The sequence below is a fragment of the Notechis scutatus genome, unplaced genomic scaffold, assembly GCF_049901735.1.
Source record: "Notechis scutatus isolate UNSWTSFEM ecotype Mainland unplaced genomic scaffold, rNotScu1.2 NSCUSCF19, whole genome shotgun sequence".
NCBI lineage: Eukaryota > Metazoa > Chordata > Lepidosauria > Squamata > Elapidae > Notechis > Notechis scutatus.
In genome coordinates this window covers 162054-182617 of record NW_028263146.1, presented here as the reverse complement: position 1 = coordinate 182617, position 20564 = coordinate 162054, and the positions used below count along the sequence as shown (strand labels likewise).

The 20564-nt window shown below is 40.4% G+C and overlaps 1 pseudogene; it reads right to left on the bottom strand.

Moving 5' to 3' along the window:
• Positions 1 to 4301: 4301 nt before the first annotated feature.
• The window catches only part of LOC148128582 (vomeronasal type-2 receptor 26-like), a 34012-nt pseudogene continuing 17749 nt past the window's right edge, over positions 4302 to 20564 (bottom strand).

The following is a 20564-nucleotide window of genomic DNA, read 5'->3' as shown; positions in this document are numbered from 1 at the left end:
ATCATATAGGGTAATAAGACTGGTTCTGGGTTAGGGAATTCTGTCCTCCCTGTGAGTTATGTTGGGGGCTGTAAGTGCTCAAAGGGAGGCTCAGCCAAACTCATTGTGAGGCCAGGGTGGGTGTGGCCAGCTCGACATCACTCATATCAGGGGTTTCTGTGGCCCTCCCAAGCTCCGTTTTCACTGGCAGAGGGTTGCAGGAGACAGTGGCATCTGAAAACGGAGTTCGGGTGAGCCATGCGTGGCTGACTTGAGCTCCATTTTTGCTGACAGAGGCATCACTGGCCTGTCCGTCACTGTTTCCAGGGCAACCCTGCAGGCCAGATCTAAGTACCCCGTCATCCAGATCCAGACCACAGGCCTTGAGTTTGACACCCCTGGTCTGGAGAAACCAGAAGAGGCCAATGTTGGGAGGATGCCAGGACTTGATCTACTGCCCGTTAATAAAGAGGGGCGCACGTGCCTACCGCCCCCCCCCGTCCTATTGTTTCTCTTTTCTTTTATTTTTATATGTCCCATTTGCCAACTATACTTTTTTGATTTCCAAAAAAAAAAAAAATTGCAAAAAAAATAATCTTAAAACCAGAGACTGAAAGACGGACCTGAGTGAAAACACGGTTGGATATTAATAGTAGTGGAATAATATAATACGGACGTAATAGTAGTATATTATCCATAGTGATAGAAATATAAGACAATATGCCTAGAAAGAACTCACAGATTTATGTTTATATCTTTCACATTTCTATCTTGGATATTTTTTTTCAAGAGAAGCATTTCCCCAACTTTTATAGGGGGACATAAACATCCACCTGTCCAGGGTCCAGTGCTTTGGGTGGGTCTTTGGATCTAGGACAATCCAATCAGGAACAGTTTAAAATAGAGCACATAACAAGCTCCAGTGATTTTCTATCCTTAGTTCAGGATGGGGTCACAGTAGCTAAGATGGAACCAGTTTGGCTGATTTCATGAAAAGTAAAGATTGAAAAAGGTGGGTCTGGATGTCCAGTCTGGGATCCTGGGGGAAAATTGTGGTTGGCATTGGTAGAAGTTATAGACCTTCTCCTTATTGGATGATCAATCCTCCCAGCCTGCAATGGGAGCTCTTAGTACATCTTAAGTTCAGTGGTAACAATTTTGGCTCAGTTGCTCAAGATAAGAAGAACTGCAAATGATGAAAATTTAATGCAACACTACAAAACACAATAATTAAAGGCTGAGTTTTATGGAATAAAAAGGAGGGATGTATAAGACTCATAAAGAGTTCTTTCTGGTTAAAGTATTTGCATGTTTGAATAAAATTGAAAGGATTCCTGCAGACTAAATAGCTCATACACAGCCAGATACTCAACAAAAATGGAAAAACATCAGCATCATGTGCTTGTTTTGTTTGGACATACTCAATGCAAGAAGCCTTGTGAATAAAATCAGAATTTCATAAATATGGCTAAATCCGACATCATATTTGTCTGTGAAACATGGCTCAATGCATCTCTCCCTGACTCCATTCCACAATAAGTGACTATCATGTTTACTGTTCAGATCATGAAATATCTTCTATAAATAGTCATCTAAAAGACATCCAAGTTACCCAAGAGCTTGCTCTTCCTGAGACCATTGTCTGTGAACTGTCTTTAAATATCACATTTTGATTCTTACTATGTTACAGAGCCCCTGATTATGACATCGAACATGCAAACAAGCTAAATTCACTACTAACATGGGCAACATCCAGCCCACACACTTTTATCTTTCTTGGTGACTTCAATCTACCTCACATTAACTGGACCCTAAACAAATGTAAAACTGAACCCATACATGCAACCTTCTACAATGCTGTTACAAATATGGGACTGGAACAACTAGTAACCAACAATACTAGACTTAACAACTGCCTCGAACTCATCTTCTGCAATAATTTGAATTTAATTTACGGAATACAAATTAAAGAACCCTTTTCCAACAGTGACAACAGCATGATTGACTTTTGACTCAACATATGTCCACACAAAAATCAACACAGTGATGTGATCTCCAAATATAACTTCAAAAAAGGCAACTATGATCTTATAGACAATGATCTCTCATCCCTTGATTGGCAATTTCTATTCACTGGATGCAATACTGTTGAAGACCATTACAACATATTTTTACTTGAAGTCAAAAGAGTCATCAAACTATATGTACCAATAACAACTCCCAAAACAAAACAAAAAACCCAGATTACCCATAACAATAAGGAAACTTCAATCCAAAAAGAGATCACTTTGGCGGAAAAATAAATCTGGTCACGTTGCCAACTTCAAAAGCTGATACAAAAACTTATACCACCAGATAAAGACTGAATGCACCAATTATCACATTAAACAAGAGGAAAACCTTCTACACATCAATTCCACCCGCACTTTCTACAATTTTGTAAACAACAAACTGAAAGACTCAAGGTCCACCCCACCCCTGAAAGGACCTAATGGTAAAGACTGCAATGATGACACCCTTAAAGCCAACATCTTTAACACATTCTTTGGCTCAGTATTTGTAAACAGTAATGGATCATGCCCAGTATTTCCTTTCCTTTACAGAAGACAATGTTGAAAAAGCACTGTGCAATCTAAAACCATCTCTATCTATTGGACCAGATGGAATATGTACCTACTTCTTTAAAAAGCTATCCACTGCCATAGCAGAACCTCTAAGCATAATCTTTGAAAAGTCTTTCAGGACCAGCTCCTTGCCAAAACTATGGTCACATCCCCATCTTCAAAAAGGGAGACCCCAGCCTAGTTGAAAATTACAGACCAATCTATTTATGCTGCATCACCTGTAAAGTCATGGAATCAATTATTAACCAATCCATTATCCTCCACTTAGAGACAAACAACCTACTCTCTAATAAACAATTCGGTTTCAGAAAAAAACTATCCTGCAATCTGCAACTCTTACACTGCAAAAACATGGACTACACAACTAGATCAGGGCAAAGCAATAGATGCAAGCTACATAGATTTCTGTAAAGCCTTTCATCCAGTGGTACACGACAAACTACTCCTAAAACTAAAATCTCATGGTATCTCTGGACACCTGCATAACTGGATAGAAGCATTCCTGTCAAACAGACAACAAATGGTCAAAATTGGGAGTGTCTTATCAAATTTTGTACCTGTCAACAGCGATGTCCCCCAAGGCAATGTTTTAGGACCAACTCTCTTCATACTCTACATAAATGACCTCTGTGATCATATTAAGAGCAACTGCGTTCTCTTCTCTGATGATGTAAAGCTATTCAACACCACAGACAATACTGCCACCCTTCAAAGAGACCTCGACTATGTATCAGAATGGTTAAACAAATGGCAACTTCAAATCTCAACAAACAAATGCTCTGTCTTACATATTGACAAAAAAAAAAATAAATCAGAAAATAAAATACAGGCTGAATAGTCAAGACCTTGTTGATGATCCAAACTCTGTCAAGGATCTTGGAGTACTCATCTCTAATGATCTAAGTGCTAGAGCCCACTGTAACTACATAGCCAAAAAGGCATTAAGAGTTGTTAACCTAATCTTACGTAGCTTTTTCTCTGGTATTATTACACTACTAACTAGAGCATACAAAACATTTGCTAGACCAATACTCAAATACAGCTCATCAGTCTGGAACCCACATTATGTATCTGATATTAGCACAGTTGAGAAAGTCCAGAAATATTTCACAAGAAGAGTTCTCCACTCCTCTACTCATTGCAGAATACCTTATGCCACCAGACTTGAAATTCTAGACCGAGAAAACCTAGAACTACGTTGCCTCCGTTCCGATCTAAGTATAGTATATAAAATCATACATTGCAATGTCCTACCTCTCAATGAATACTTCAGCTTCAATCATAGCAATACAAGAGCACACAACAGATACAAACTCAAGGTTCATCGCACCAAACTTGATTGCAGGAAATACGACCTCAGCAACAGAGTGGTCAATGTCTGGAATACTCTACCCGACTCTGTGGGTTCTTCCCCAAACCCCAAAAACTTTAACCTTAGACTGTCTACTATTGACCTCGCCCCTTTCCTAAGAGGTCTGTAGGGGGCATGCATAAGCGCACCAACGTGCCTACCGTCCCTGTCCTATTGTTTCTTTTATTTTTCTTATATGTATCCATATATTCATAGGTATGTTTTTACTTATACATATAATCTTGTAAGCAATTTACAAACCAAATAAAATACAAATAAATAAAATTGTTGGAGTGAAAACTTTTATATAGGTCTGTACAGAAGTGACTATATGTTTTCTTACTTTCCTACTTAACTTTCCCCATGAGGTGACTTCTATTGTTCAAATCTGGCCTCAGCACTATAACATAGCCTTTGGGGAGAAAGATACAACTCAGCAGACCAGCCGCAGAGGCCAAGATGGAGAAGATCTCCACAGCCACCATGGACTTCCCTTTGGTGCTCAGATAGGTGGGGAGAAAGGAGACCCAAACACTACAAAAGACCAGCATGCTGAAAGTAATGAATTTGGCTTCGTTAAAGCTGTCAGGCAGCTTCCTGGCCAGAAAGGCCACTGTGAAACTGATGAGACTCAGAAAACCCATGTAGCCCAGCACAGCATAAAACATGGTGGTTGAACCTTCATTGCATTCCATCACAATTTCTCCCTTCACAGAATGAAAGTCCAAATTAGTAAATGGGGGGGGGGGGAGATTGCCAGCCAGGAGGCACAAAGAGCTGCTTGCACAAGGGGACAAGCCAAAATTACGATCAGTTGCTTCCCCAAGAATTTTCTTGCCCTGTTTCCTGGCTTAGTAGCCATAAAGGCCAGCACAACAGTCAGAGTTTTTGCCAACACAGATGAAATGGCAGTGGAGAAGATGATGCCAAAAGTGGTTTGTCAGAGGAGACAGGTGAGTTCCTTGGCTGCCCGATGAAGAGGAAGGAGCAGAGGAAGCAGAGCAGGAGGGAGACCAGGAGCATGTAGGTGAGATTGCGGTTGTTGGCCTTGACAATGGGTGTGTTGCAGTGTTTGATGAAGGCTGCCAACACGAGGATCGTGACTGAAGAGAAGACAAGAGCTAGAGAAACTAAAATGAAGCCGAGTGTATCTTCATAGGAGAGAAAGTTCATGGTCTTTGGAATGCACAGGACATGGTTCTTGTTCGGCTGTTGGTCTTCTGGGCAGTGGATGCACTGAGCTGCATCTGGAAGAACAGACAGCAGCATTTATAAGACAGAGAACCAGGGATTCTAGAATAGAATGGAATAAAAGAGTTGGAAGGTCTTCTAGTCCAACCCCCTGCCTAGGCAGGAAAACTTACACCAGTTCAGACAAATGGTTGTTCAATCTCTTCTTAAAAACCTCCAGTGTTGTTGCATCCACAACTTCTTGAGACAATTCGTTCCACTGATTAATTGTTCTCACTGACAGGTAATTTCTCTTTAATTCCAGGTTGCTTCTCTTATGATTAGTTTCCACCCGTTGCTTCTTGTCCTGCCCTCAGGGGCTTTGGAGAATAGCTTGACTCTCTCTTCTTTGGGGCAACCCCTGAGATACTGAAACACTGCTATCCTGTCTCCCCTGGTCCTTCTTTTCACTAGACTAGCCAGACCCGGTTCCTGCAACCATTCTTCATATGTTTTAGCCTCCAGTCCCCTAATTCTCTTGGTTGCATTCTCTTTGAAAGGAATTGCTTTCCCAGTGAAGGAAGTGAAAGGCCCCATATGCTTCATCTCTTTTTTTCTGCTACACACAACATAGTAGGATGCAATCGAATCAATCTCAGAAGATGTCATAGCAGATAAAGACCTCTCAAGAGTAATTATTTAATGAATGAATTGATTTGTTTTATTTTATTCTTACATTTTGAAATTCCCATCTTCCCACACTGAAGGACTCTGGGCAGTGTTCAATAAAATATTAAACATCTAAACAGTGTATAAAAGTTAAAACTGCTGCTAGCAACTTGAAGGAGGACGCACTCAATGTGCCACCTTTAAAAGTTCTGAAAGACTTTCATGTTGATTTGCTCAACTGATTTGCCACCTCATGTTCTCTCTCACTCCTCCTCATTCCTGCTGGAAGGTCTTGTTGAGGTAATTCCCCATTAGGAGAATGAGCGCATACAGGGAGATGTATTTGAGAGTAGTGTTTGAATAATACACATACAGCACACAGATACACTGTACAGTAAATGCAGGGTTTTACTTTCAATAAAGGTTTAAGCAAAGTTCAAAATAGGCAGTCCAAAGTCATTCACAGGGAAGATCAATCAGTTTTTAGTCCAGGGATAATCCAAATATCAAATTCCAGTATCATACACAGTTCAGTATCAGACTTACATCAAATCCAGTAATATCAGTCAATTAGAAGGAACGGCAATACTCTCCAACAGAAGGAAACAGAGATACTCACTCTCTTCTGAGACTAAGATTAAAACAACCCAGGTTTCTGGCTCCATCTTATGACCATTTGAGAAACCACACCTAATTACAGTTTTGCATTTTCTTAAAGATACAGTTTTAAAATGTTTATCCTGGTTTATATATTTCTAACCCAAATACCTGTTAGGTGACTTATATCCCTAACAGGTCTCCTCGAACAACTTGCCTGTTTCATTAGAAATGGTCCTTTCTAGGCAAGAAGCACATCCGTAGCAACAACTGGGCCTCCCCTCTTCAACTTTCCTGGCTTATCCTGGAAGGCAGTGCTTCACACAATGGGAAAAAGGCTTTGTCTGAAAGGAGAGTGAGTAATATTCAGCTTGGCTTCAGGGTCTGTATAAAAGCAGCCCTTCCTTCCACTGAGTAGAGTTTCCATCACACAACCTGGAAGCAGCATCTACTCCCCACCTGGTTGGCCCACATGATGGCATTGGGGTTGATGCTGAAACCTTCGGCTGAAGGAGCCTCTGGATTGACCCATCCGACTTTCTCTCGAAGGATCGTCATATTTGCAAAGACGACCCAGTTGAGGATGTCAAATCCTGCATATTTCATCCCAGTTCCTGAAAAAGAGACTTCCTCCCCAGCAGTGTTATTGAAAAGGAGGTTTCTCAAGAAGGTGTGCATCTGGAATTGCAAAACAAGCAACAAACAACCAAAAAGTCCATGAAAGAGATTTTAAATTGCAAGATGCATAATAAATGTTTTCTGTATCCTAGAGATAAAAAAACAGATGGAATTAGGCATTTTTGAAGTTGATGAACCCAGCATTTCCCCCAGTAGGTTTTTAAATGCAATCTCTTCATTTCTTCCATATAGTTATTACATTTTTATCCGGTCTTTATTACTTTATAAGTAACTCAATGTGGTGAACATAGGTAACATTCCTTATTATTCCCTGCTATTTTCTCCGCCACAACAATATTGTGAGTTTATTATGCACTGCTGAAGAGCCACAATTGCAAGTGTGCTGTTAGCTGATGGAGAGAATCATCTTTGATGAATAAATGGGCAAACATTAAAAAAAGTAAATTGATCTCCCCCATAAATGGAAGTTCGAAGGGAGAGAAAAAATGTTGCTGAAAGGAGATTGAATTAACTTTGTAAAATATGATATCTGGTTATATTAAAGTTACAACCAGGCTGTAAACTGAGGCAAAGTTCAATTTCTGAAGCTGCTAGATATTCAGCTTCAAGGACTGAAACTACACATTATTCCCAAGGAAAACTAAGTGCTTGGACATATAAATGTGTAAAACTCTAGTTCGAAATGACTTCTCTGCAGAATACTTTTGGTTAAGCTTGTTAATTGAAGTAATGAAGGAGATGCACTGTCAGCTGGTGCTCCATTCAAAATCCAAGAAAGAAATACTTAGACTTAGGTGATGAGGCTTCTGTCCGTTGACCTTGACATAGTTTGATAAAGGGTTGCAGCTGCGCATAACATAGGATAGAAACCTAAGCAAGAATGTACCCCCCCAGTTTATACAGTTCTGCTTTGTAACACCTCCAGCTCACTTCCCAGAACCATTCCCCCCTCCTCCCCCTGTTACTTATGACAGCCGAAAGATGCAAAGCAAAGGGAGAAAATCTTGAAGGCTGACATTCGGCCCTCCTAGAAAAGAGACGTTAGTCCTAAAAAAGATAAAAATAGAAGGTAATAGAAAATATACATGTAACAGCAACATACTAATTTTTTAGGGTTTATCAAAATATTTATTACGAAATGCCTTGATAAGTGTAGGAGCTCTAACATCCTTCTCATTCACCCACTCAGCCTGGGAAGGAGGAAAATGTTTCCAAGCAACCAAATACTGGAGTTGGCCCCTTTGTTTTCGAGAATCCAAAATTTCTTTAACTTCAAAATGTTGTTCACCTTCAATTAGCAATGGTACAGGGGGATCAACCTGAGTTGGTCTCAAGTCGGAGGTATGTTCAGGTTTTAATAAACTAATGTGGAAAACAGGGTGGATCCGTCGAAGTGTTTTTGGTAATTTCAGTTGGACTGTCACAGGGTTCACAATTCGTTCAATTGAGAAAGGTCCAACATACTTAGGTCCAAGCTTTTTTGACTTTTGTGTGGTCTGCAAATATCTGGTGGATAAAAAGACCCTGTCACCCACTTGATATGTTTTTTGTGGAGTTCTCTTTTTATCTGCAAATTTTTTATGAGCTTGATGAGCATCATCTAATGCTTTACGGGTAACCGGCCAGGTAAGCTGGAGCTGTGTTATACATTCATCTAATGACTGAATGTTAGGTTTCTCCTGTGGAAGCTCGGGTTTGGGTACAAAGTCTTGTCCCGAAGCGACTTTAAACAGAGTAAACCCAGAGTAAACTACTATGTACCGAATTATTATATGCCACCTCAGTGAATGGCAATTGGTCAGCCCAATTATCTTGCTAATAATTTATATAACATCGAAGATATTGTTCCAATACCGAGTTAGTTCTCTCACAAGCCCCATTGGTTTGTGGGTAGTGGGCGGATCTTAAGCCCTGGGCAGAGCCCAATAACTTCAGGAACTCCTTCCAAAAGTTTGAGGTAAACTGGACACCCCTGTCTGAGATTATGCGTTCAGGAACCCCTTGTAACCTGTAGATATGTAAAATAAACAGTTTAGCCAACGTTTTCACAGATGGGATTTTCGGACAAGGCATGAAATGTACCTGTTTGGAAAACAAATTGGTTACTACCCAAATAACTGTATTCCCCCCACTTTCAGGTAATTCCACTATAAAATCCATAGAGATTTCCTTCCATGGAGCTGTTGGTCTAGCTACATTTTGTAGTAAACCTGCTGGTTTACCAGGAGGCCGTTTGGCTGAGGCACCAATAGGACAACTAGCTACATAAGTCTCAATGTCCTTTTTCAAGGTAGGCCACCAAAATTGCCTTTTAACCAAGTGTAAGGTTTTCACGAATCCAAAATGACCAGCGGCTTTAGAGTCATGAGCTTGCTGTAATATTTGGTTTCTCAGCTTCGCTGGCACATATAATTTGGCCCCCACCCACGCCAATTAATCTCTAACCATACAGTTATTTGAGTGAGCAAGGAACCAATCATCAAGTTTTAGAGCATCTCTTAACTGTGCAGTCAAATCATTTGATAAATCAACCTCCTTCTTTTTCTGGGCTCTGGTAACCACTGGAGCTGCCAACTGTTTGGTTGGGACAATCGGTCATACCACTTCTTGGCAAGCACTATTATATTGAGGTAATCTAGATAAAGCATCCGCCATGAAGTTCTTCCCCCCTGGAATGTACTTCAATGAAAAATTAAAGCGCTTAAAGTACTGTGCCCAGCGAACTTGCTTGGGAGACAGCTTCCGAGGCGTTTTCAAAGCTTCCAAATTTTTATGATCCATCCACACCTCAAATAGGTGTTTTGCCCCTTCTAAGAAATGCCTCCAGTTTAACAGAGCCCAACGAACTGCAAAAACTTCTTTTTCCCAGATGGCCCATCTCCTTTTGGTTTCAGTTAGTTTACGGGAAGTATATGCACACGGTTGCAGTGTCACCGTCTTGTTTGCTTGTAGTAACACCACCCCGACTGCTACGTCACTTGCATCAGCTTGGATTAAAAAAGGAGCATCCATGTCCGGGTGCTTGAGTACTGGTTCAGCAGCAAGTCGTTTCAGCTTCTCAAAAGTGGCTTGACATTCCATGGACCACTCCAGGGGTTTACTAGGCTTCGGTTTCACCTCCCCTTTGGTTTTTAGGAGATTTGTGATAGGCATTGCAATCTTCGCAAAAGCAGGGATAAATTGACAGGAAAAATTAGCGAATCCCAAGAAACTTTGAAGTTGTTTTCTGGTGCGGAGAGGGGCCCATTCCAAAACAGCACGAACCTTCCCCGGATCCATTTCTATGCCATCATGTGAGATGCGATAACCTAAATAGTCAATTTTTTTTTCCTGGTGGAATTCACACTTGGACAACTTTCCATACAGCTCAGCAGCTCGAAGTTTTTCCAGAATTGACCGCACTAGTTTCACATGTTCATCACTAGTCTCCATGTAGATAAGAATACCACAAGATAAACCAACACCCCTTTGTATAGATGTTCATGTAACACCCGATTGATCATTTGCATGAATACTGCAGGGGCCCCCTGTAGGCCAAATGGAAGAACGTTGAATTGGAAACAACCCATTGGGCAGTTAAATGCAGTTTTCCATTCCTTCCCTTCCTTAATTTGAACCCGGTAGTATGCTTCTCTCAAGTCGAGTTTTGTAAAAATTTTCCCTTTGGCCAAGTGGGCCAACATATCCTTCATCAAGGGGAGGGGGTACACATTCTCCACTGAAATAGCGTTCAGGTTTCTGTAGTCAACACATAAACGAATGGAGCCATCTTTCTTTTCACGGAACAATACTGGGGCTGCTATCTGGGGTCCAGCGGGTTGGATGAAACCACGTTCCAAATTCTTATCGATAAATGACCGCACCTTTTCTAGCTCCCATGGTGTCATCGAGTACAGTTTTGGTTTTGGGAGTTTCACCCCGGGTAAAATTTCAATACTGCAATCTGTTGAATGATGGGGGAGAAACTCATCCGAGGCCTTTTCACTGAATACCTCCTTTAAGTCCCAATATTCCTCCAGAATTTTCTCCTCCCCCTTCAGGTTCTCGGTGCCAGTGGAGACCAGTTCAGTGGGATTCTTGAATTTTGGTTGAGATTGCCCCTCCCCTTCTAGGCACTGGTCAGTATGTATGCTCAGTGACCCTCTCCTCCAATCAACGTGGGGTTCCATTTCCAGAGCCAGGGCAACCCCAGCATTAGGGGCCTCTCCATCGCAGGAGCTACAATAAAACACAAAGTCTCTCTATGCTTCCCAATCATCATTTCTATTGGTTCCATTATGAAATGTGCAGGACCGCCCCCAGCTACTGATCCATCCAATTGGCAAAAGGCTATAGGCGTTTTTAAAGTCTTTAGCCTTAAGCCCATTTTCTCCACTACCTCCAAACTGATTATGCACCTTGTGCACCCAGAGTCTAACAAGGCCAGCATTTCCCCTTTGGCTCCCAATGTGGGTACCCTTAATCTCACTGGAATGGTCATAGGGCCCTTGTTTGGACTTACCAGTGAGTCGTCTTCCAATTCGGATTCACTCTCTTCAGAAGAGGTTGGAGTTCCCAGCTCCTCTCCTTTCAGAGGTGTGATCTCTACAACCTCCTCTGCTTTAAGCGCCGTTTCGCGAGGCTTTGCTGGGTTTTTTTCAGGTTTTTTCCCACCTCCTGGTGCCCCCTTTGGTTCTAGCTTGGCGCGGCAATCTGCAGCCCGGTGACCTTCCTTCCCACATCGGAAGCAAGCAGTGGTCTTGGGTTTTGCCACCATTCCTCCCTTTTGAGGTTTTAAGGCTTCTCAAGGGCTGGTGGGGGAGGACTTGCTCCAACTAAAAACCCCCGGTGTCTGTTTCGGGTCAGATCAATTTCCATCTCTGCTGCCAGCACATACCACAGCTGCAGCTCACTGGGGATACAGCTATGATATACATCTTCATTCAACCCATCTTTAAAAGCTTCTATCAGGGCTCCCTGGGACCAGCCTCGAATTTGACACGCCAGCTCTCTAAATTCCTGGGTGTAGTTGGCCACTGATCTCTGCCCCTGATTTATGGTCTTCATCCTAATCCTGGCCTTACGTTCAGCAAGTGGGTCTTCAAACCTGGCTCACAACGCAGTCATGAACAAGTCATAATTCATCAACTGAGGGGCATTATCATTATGCAAAGTCACCATCCACTTTGCAGCTGTTCCCCTCAGAGCCCAGGTAACACATCTAACTTTGGCTGCTTGTGAGGAAAAATCCCCTCCGTATTCCTCCATATGGCTCCAGACGTGCCAGGAAGAATCCTAACTGTTAGGGATACACCCTAGCAGAATTTGCATGGCAGTCAGGCAGGCAGGCAAATATGTGAGATAAACGTTTTTGTAGCTTACACTCAGTAAAACAGATACACTGTGCTAGTTAAATAGTTTATTCCAGTAAGAGTTTTATCATAGTCAAACAGTCCATATATCATTCACTAGTTCAGTCCGTTCGGGGATTATTCAGTTGCAAAGTCCAGTGTTGAAAAAGGGGTTAGTAAACTTACAAATATCAGTCCAGTAATATATATATCCTCGCAGTAGAGATATAAAGAAGTCAAACCTCCTTTCTTCCTTCGACAATCAAAAACTCAGCAGCAGGGAACACGCAGTTAGCAAACCATCAATCCAGCATAGTTAGCAATCCAGCAGGTTCTCTTGCTCCCTCTTATGGCGGTTTTACAACCGCACCCAAAATTACATGCTTTGCAGTTTAAAATGACACACATTTAAACTTACTATCATAGTTTATATATATTATTTTACCCAAACTACGTTAGGTAACCTTGTTATTCCTAACATACTCCCCTTTTGGGTAATATAATAATATATATATCTATTTACAACCTTAACTCATAGTCATCACAACTTTCTTTGTGTTTGACTGCACCTTGGGCTTTCGTAAATTGATCAGCAATATTTTCTTCAGTCATACAATATTCCAGTCTTATCAAACCATTTTTTACAGATTGCCTTACATTCAGATATCTAAGATCTGTATGCTTAGATCTTGTTTTCACAGCAATATTTGTAGCCATCCGTATGGCTGCTTGATTGTCCTCATATACTACAATGGAATCATTAACAGTTATTCCCATATCCAATAACAACTGTTTATACAGAATTAAATCAGTACATAATAAAGATAGACATGAAAATTCTGCTTCCGTTGTGGACATACTTATGTGTTGCTGTCTAATTGACCTCCAACCAATCAGTGCTTTTCCTAACAGTATAGCTGTACCTGAAGTTGATTTCCTAGTGTTTATGTCTGTTGCAAAACTTGCATCAGCATATGCACTTAAAATCAGATCATCTTTTGGCTCCAAATACAATGCATAGTGCATTATCCTTTTAAGATATCTTAAGATATGTTTTGTCGCTTGCCAGTGTTGTTCAGTGGGTTCAGCGTTGAATCTTGCCAATTGATTAACGCCATAGGCAATATCTGGCCTTGACCAATTACTAATGTACAATAAACTACCAATTAGCAATTGATAGAGAGTCTTATCGAATTTTGGACTTTGAGCATCAGTGTGGCCAAATTCCTGACTCATTGGAGTTTTTGCCAGTTTACAAAGTTCCATCTTGTATGTTTTTAGTAATTGATAAATCTTATCCTCTTGAGATATCTTATAGCCACCTTTGGTTTTATTTATTGTTAATCCTAGATACTGTTTTATCTCTCCTAATTGCTTTAATTTTACCCTCTTACCTAATAATGATATTATTTCAGTAGCTTCATTACTAGTTTTTGTAATTAAGGCAATATCATCAGTGAACAACAATAACAATGACACTGTTCCATTTGTCTCATTCTTAAATACACATGGATCAGCTAAACCTGCTTTAAACACTATATTGTTTAACTCCTTAACAATATATTGGTTCCATTTGTAACCAGATTGTTTTAATCCATAGAGACTCTTTTTAAGCTTCCAACAGTCATTATTTGTTTTATCATCCTTAATTCCTACAGGTTTCTTTAGGTGTATAGTGTGCTGCAATGGTGCATGCAGATAGGCAGTTTCTACATCTAAGTGATTTATAATATAGTTCTTCTTAGCTGCCCACACTAAAGCTGCTCTCAAGGTTGTTGCTTTTAAACTCGGTGCAAATACTTCATCATAATCACATGCAGTTTGATTAAATCCTTGAGCTACCAACCTAGCCTTATGGGTAACAGTCCCATTTTTACCTGTTTTTAATTCAAATATCCATTTACAGCCAATGGACTTTTCACCTGGAGGTAATTTAACATTTTCATAAACTTCCATTTGTTTCAATGAATTTAATTCTTTCTCCATTGCTCTATGCCAATTTTCTTGTTCCTTTGCTGGATACATTCTAAGTTCTTCAACATTAGTTGGAACTTTATTTTATTTATTTATTTATTTATTTTATTTATTTGATTTGTCAATTGTTTACAAGATAATAAGTACAAGTGTATACATAGTTGTGAATATATGAAATGGGTACATATAAGAAAAATAAAAGAATAAGAGAAACAATAGGACAGGGACGGTAGGCACGTTGGTGCGCTTATGCACGCCCCCTACAGACCTCTTAGGAAAGGGGTGAGGTCAATAGTAGACAGTCTAAGGTTAAAGTTTTTGGGGTTTGGGGAAGAGACTACAGAGTCGGGTAGAGTATTCCAGACATTGACCACTCTATTGCTGAAGTCGTATTTCCTGCAATCAAGTTTGGTGCGGTTTACTTTGAGTTTGTATCTGTTGTGTGCTCTTGTGTTGTTATGGTTAAAGCTGAAGTATTCATTGACAGGTAGGACATTGCAATGTATGATTTTATATACCATGCTTAAGTCGGACCGAAGCCGGCGTAATTCGAGGTTTTCTAGTTTTAGAATTTCGAGTCTGGTGGTGTAAGGTATTCTATAACGGGTAGAAGAGTGGAGAACTCTTCTTGTGAAATACTTCTGGACTTTCTCAATTGTGTTAATATCACATACGTGATAAGGATTCCAGACTGATGAACTGTATTCGAGTATTGGTCTAGCAAATGTTTTGTATGCTCTGGTTAGTAGTGAGATATTACCAGAGAAAAAGCAACGTAGGATTAGGTTAACAACTCTTAATGCCTTTTTGGCTATGTAGTTGCAGTGAGCTCTAGCACTTAGATCATTAGAGGTGAGTATTCCCAGGTCCTTTACAGAGCTTGGGTCATCAACAAGATCTTGACTATTCAGCTTGTATTTTATTTTCTGATTTTTTTTACCAATATGTAAGACAGAGCATTTATTTGTTGAGATTTGGAGTTGCCATATGTTAGACCATTCAGATACATAGTCTAGATCTTTTGAAGGGTAGTAGTATTGTCTGTGGTATTGAACAGCTTTACATCATCAGCGAAGAGAACGCAATTGCTCTTGATATGATCACAAAGGTCGTTTATGTAGATTATGAAGAGAGTTGGTCCTAGAACACTGCCTTGGGGAACACCACTATTGACTGGTACTGGATTTGATAGGGCGTTCCCAATTTTGACCATTTGTTGTCTGTTTGACAGGAATGCTTCTATCCAGTTATTCAGTTGTCCAGAGATACCATAAGATTTTATTTTTAGGAGTAGTTTGTCGTGTACCACTGAATCAAAGGCTTTGCAGAAGTCTATGTAGATTGCGTCTATTGCTTTGCCCTGGTCGAGTTGAGTAGTCCATATGTTTTTGCAGTGTAAGAGTTGCAGATTACAGGATAGTTTTTTTCTGAAACCAAATTGTTTATTGGAGAGTAGGTTGTTTGTCTCTAAATGGAGGATGATGGATTGGTTAATAATTGATTCCATGACTTTACAGGTGACGCAGCATAAGGAGATTGGTCTGTAATTTTCAACTAGGCTTGGGTCTCCCTTTTTGAAGATGGGAATGACTGTGGCTTGTAACCATAGGTTGGGCAAGGAGCTGGTTCTGAAAGATCTTTCAAAGATTATGCTTAGAGGTTTGGCTATGGCAGCGGATAGTTTTCTTAAGAAGTAGGCACATATTCCATCCGGTCCAATAGATAGAGATGGTTTTAGGTTGCGTAGTGCTTTTTCAACGTTGTCTACTGTAAAATCGATATGTATTAGATCATTATTGTTGTCTGTGGTACGGCTAGGAAACATTGGGCATGATCCATTACTGTTTACAAACACTGAGCCGAAGAATGTGTTAAAGATGTTGGCTTTAATGGTGTCGTCGCTGCAGTCTTTACCATCAGGTCCTATCAAGGGAGGGATGGACCTTGAGTCTTTTAGTTTGTTGTTTACAAAATTGTAAAAGGCACGGGTGGAATTGGTGCTTAGAAGGTTTTCCTCTTGTTTAATGTGGTAATTGGTGCATTCGGTCTTTATCTGGTGGCATAAATTTTTATATCGGTTTTTGAAATTAGCAACGTGACCAGATTTGTTTTTCCGCCAGAGTGATCTCTTTTTGGATTGAAGTTTCCTTATTGATATGGGTAATCTGCTTTTTGTTTTGTTTTTGGAGTTGTTGTTGGAACATGTAGTTTGATGACTCTTTTGACTTCAAGTAAAAATATGTTGTAATGATCTTCAACAGTATTGCATCCAGTGAATAGAGATTGCCAATCGAGGGATGAGAGATCGTTATCTATAAGATCATAATTGCCTTTTTGAAGTTACAACTAGGGATGACATCGTTGTGGTGATTTTTGCGTGGACGTATGTTGAGGCAAAAGTCAATCATATTGTGATCACTACTGGAAAAGGGTTCTTTGGTTTGTATTCGGTAAATTAAATTCAAACTATTGCAGAAGATGAGATCGAGGCAGTTGTTCAGTCTAGTGTTGTTGGTTACTAGTTGTTCAAGACCTAGATTTGTAATAGCATTGAAGAAGGTTGTGTGTATGATTTCAGTTGTACAATTATTTAGGGTCCAGTCAATATGAGGTAGATTGAAATCTCCAAGAAAGATAAAAGGGTATGGGCAGGATGTAGCCCATGTTAGTAGTGTATTTAGCTTGTTTATATGTTCGATGTCATAATCAGGTGCTCTGTAACATAGTAAGAATCGAATTGTGATATTTAAGGATAGTTCACAGATGATGGTATCAGGAAGGGCAAGCTCCTGGGTAACTTGGATATTTTTTAGATGTAAGGATTTTTTGTAGAATATAGCAACACCACCTCCTCGACGATTTTCACGATCTGATCGGTAAACATGATAGTCTCTTACTGTGGTAATGGAGTCGGGGAGAGATGCATTGAGCCATGTTTCACAGACAAATATAATGTCAAAGTTAGCCATATTTAAGAGGATGAGAAATTCAGGTATTTTATTCACGAGGCTTCTTGCATTGAGTAGTTTGCATTTAAGTCCGGCAGCAGTTGGGATTGAGGTAGTTGGGGCGTGCGTGCCTAGTCTTGGGTGATGGTGGGTGGTGGGTAGTTTTGGGTGATGGTGGGTGGTGGTAGGTGGTTGAGGTAGGGTAGTGGTTGAGGGTAAAAGTTGGGTATTGGGTTGCGTGTCTTACTTTTAATGCAGTCAGCATGGTAGTCAATGTACAGGTCCTTCTCTCCATTGTCTAGACGGGTTTTGAGTTCGATGCGGAGTGCACGGGAGCGGGCACGTTGCTGTATGGTTAAGTCAGGGCGGCAACGGAGGTTTTGTGGTTGGTGTTGGTTTTGGCGAGTGAGTTTATAGTGTAAATGAGTTTACGTTTGCTTGATTCATTTTTGCAAATGATCCTGCACAAGCGTGGGGCCACAGAGCCGTCTCTATTTTTAAGCTCTCGGTCAATGCGGGAAATGTCAAGTATTTCATCGCCGGAGATGGTTGATGCTTGGTAATCTCTGATGATGTTTCGGACAGTTGTGATGTCATCATTGACAATGCTGTCTTCTAGTCCAAATAAGATGGCGTTTGGACGTTTCCGTTCACGCTCAACAGCTTCTCTGATGAGGATTGGGATATCAATATTTGTCTGGGTTGCGTTTATCTGTGGATTGGGTTTTGGATTGGATTGTGGTTGTTGGGTGGAGATGTGGTTTGTGGCTATTTGATGTTCAGGTTTTTGTGTTGTGTCTTTTTTTTTCAAGGTTAGTTATTCTTTCTTTTACGGCGTCCAGGGATGCTAATATGGTGTTGAGGGATGTTTTAATGGTTTCGATGGTTGAGGATGTTTCAATGGTTTCAATGTTTGGGGATGTTTTGATGGTTTCGGCGGTATCATCTCTTTTAGACAGATCTAGTTTGGATAAGCATAATTTGCAGAAATATGGAAACTCATTGGATGATTCTAGGTATCGAATCATTTGCTCAGGTAATCCCAAGCAGTCATGGTGGGTGTATTTTTTACACAGAGAACATTTGATGGAGTATTTATTATCTATTAGATTTTTGCAGCATTTAAGGCATGTGCAGGAGTCTTGAGGTTCATTGGTGCAGGAGTCTTGTTGTTCATTGGTGGGGATTGTCTTCTCATTGAGTTGTGGTTTGAGGTAGGATTTTCTTTTTGGCATGGTAATATTGGTAAAATAGTACGTTGATTGAATTAATTAAATGAACAATTTAGGGTAATCTATATAGTCAATATTACATCAAACAATATCAAACAATCTATTGTAGTAATCTCTCAAATCAGATAGTATTTCTAAGCAACAATCAGCCTGGTCAATTAATTACTCTAATCACTAGTCAATTATTTACATTAATCATTACTCACACTGTTCATTTAAATCCACTAAATCAAAGATTTTGCTATTAAATTAAATTGCATGGATTTTGGTCTTTTAAACTAGTCTGTAATCATACTATTTGTACTAAACACTCTAATCACACTAATCAGTTAAAAACAATAAATCAATTAAACCATTAATAAAATATTTTATAGAAATTGATAATCTAATCGTTGGTATATGTGATGAAGTAGAAAAGTTGTAAGTTTTGAGGTGATGAGGTAGTATTAGGAGTCTTCTTTGTCTGAGGGGCTCGTCCTAGTTAAAATGGCGTACCCCCTCCATTCTTATTTAAGGGCTTTTAGATCGTGAGGAAGGGATTACTGTCCTCGGAGCTCTTCAATTTCTTCAAGGGATGGAGAACGTGGCTACCGAATCGCCCTTTCTCTAGATTCACACGGGGACTTAGAACCAGAAGGAAACCTCTCCGGAGCGACCCACAACAGGAGACCGAATTGGGAGAGAAAGTTGGAGCGCTCTCACCCAGCGATCTTTCCGGCCGGCGCTTCTTGGGTTTTCTTCCTTCTCTCACCAGTCCACGGGAGCTCACGGCGAGTTGCAGCGGCGGACACAAGAGTCAGAGGCGGCAGCTTTAGTGAGGACCGGAGGCGAGCGGCAGCAACGGCAGCGGCGTCCAGCGGCAGCAGCGGCAGTGGCGTCTCCTCCGTCTTTTCCTTCCCTCGCTGCCCGTCGTCTCCCTCAAGTTTGTCAGCAGATCGCTCGATCTCCTTACCCGACAAAGGAGAGCGGCGGTCACAAGAGTCGAAGACGGTAGCTTAAGCGGGGACCGGAGCGAAGCGGCGGCGGCGGCAGCGGTATCGGGGTATCTTTACTAACTTGGCAAACTACACTTGCTTGGTACCTGTCAGGTGGTCTGGTTTCACGTGTTGAACGTCTAGGTATTACAGGGCTTACAGGTGGACTTTCATGTACTACCTGTTCCTGGTTATCTATTTCTTCCTGTTCACCTATTTCTTCCTGTTCTGGTCCTATGTGCTCTTCCTGTACTTCCTCTTTAATTGTACTCTTCTTATTACTGATATGTTGTTTTGGTCTTTTGTAGGTTTCTATGATTACATCCTTACTTGAATCTTGCTCCAGTTTTTCCCATCCTACATGTTCAAGGAATTGTGCACTAGCACTACAGTAAACGCTAGATGTACCTTTTTCCCAGAATCTGTATGATTTGTGATTATATTCATAACCTACAAAGAATAACTTTTTAGCCCTATGCTGCCCCTTATGTCTCAGTTGTGTAGGAATATGCACCCATGCTGGTACTCCAAATGTGTGCATGTAGTTTAGGTCAGGTTTTCTACCATGCCACCGTGTGAATGGTAATTCACCTGTTGTTGAGTTAACAACATTATTCAATATATGATTACCACACATTATTGCTTCTCCCCACAAAGTTACAGGTAATCCTGAATCCGACAACATAGTACGAGCCATTGCCTGTATTGTTTGGCCTCGTCTTTCTATAAAGGAATTATGTTGTGGCCTATATGGTGCAGACTTTTTATGTTCAACACCTGCCATCTTCAGTCTATTTTTGAATTTATTATTTATAAATTCCGTACCATTATCAGTTACAAGAGTTACTAGTTTCCTTTTAGTTTTTCTTTCTGCAAACTTCAACCAATTAAAGAAATTCTGATATGTTTCCGTTTTACTCTTCATTAAATAACAGAAACCATATCTGGAATAATGATCCATTATGCTTAATATATAACGAGCACCTCCCACACTTGGTTTTTTAGGACCTATAATATCAGCAAATACGACCTCTAGAGGTTCCTTAGTCTTAAATCCATTTATTCTATTTGCTGGTA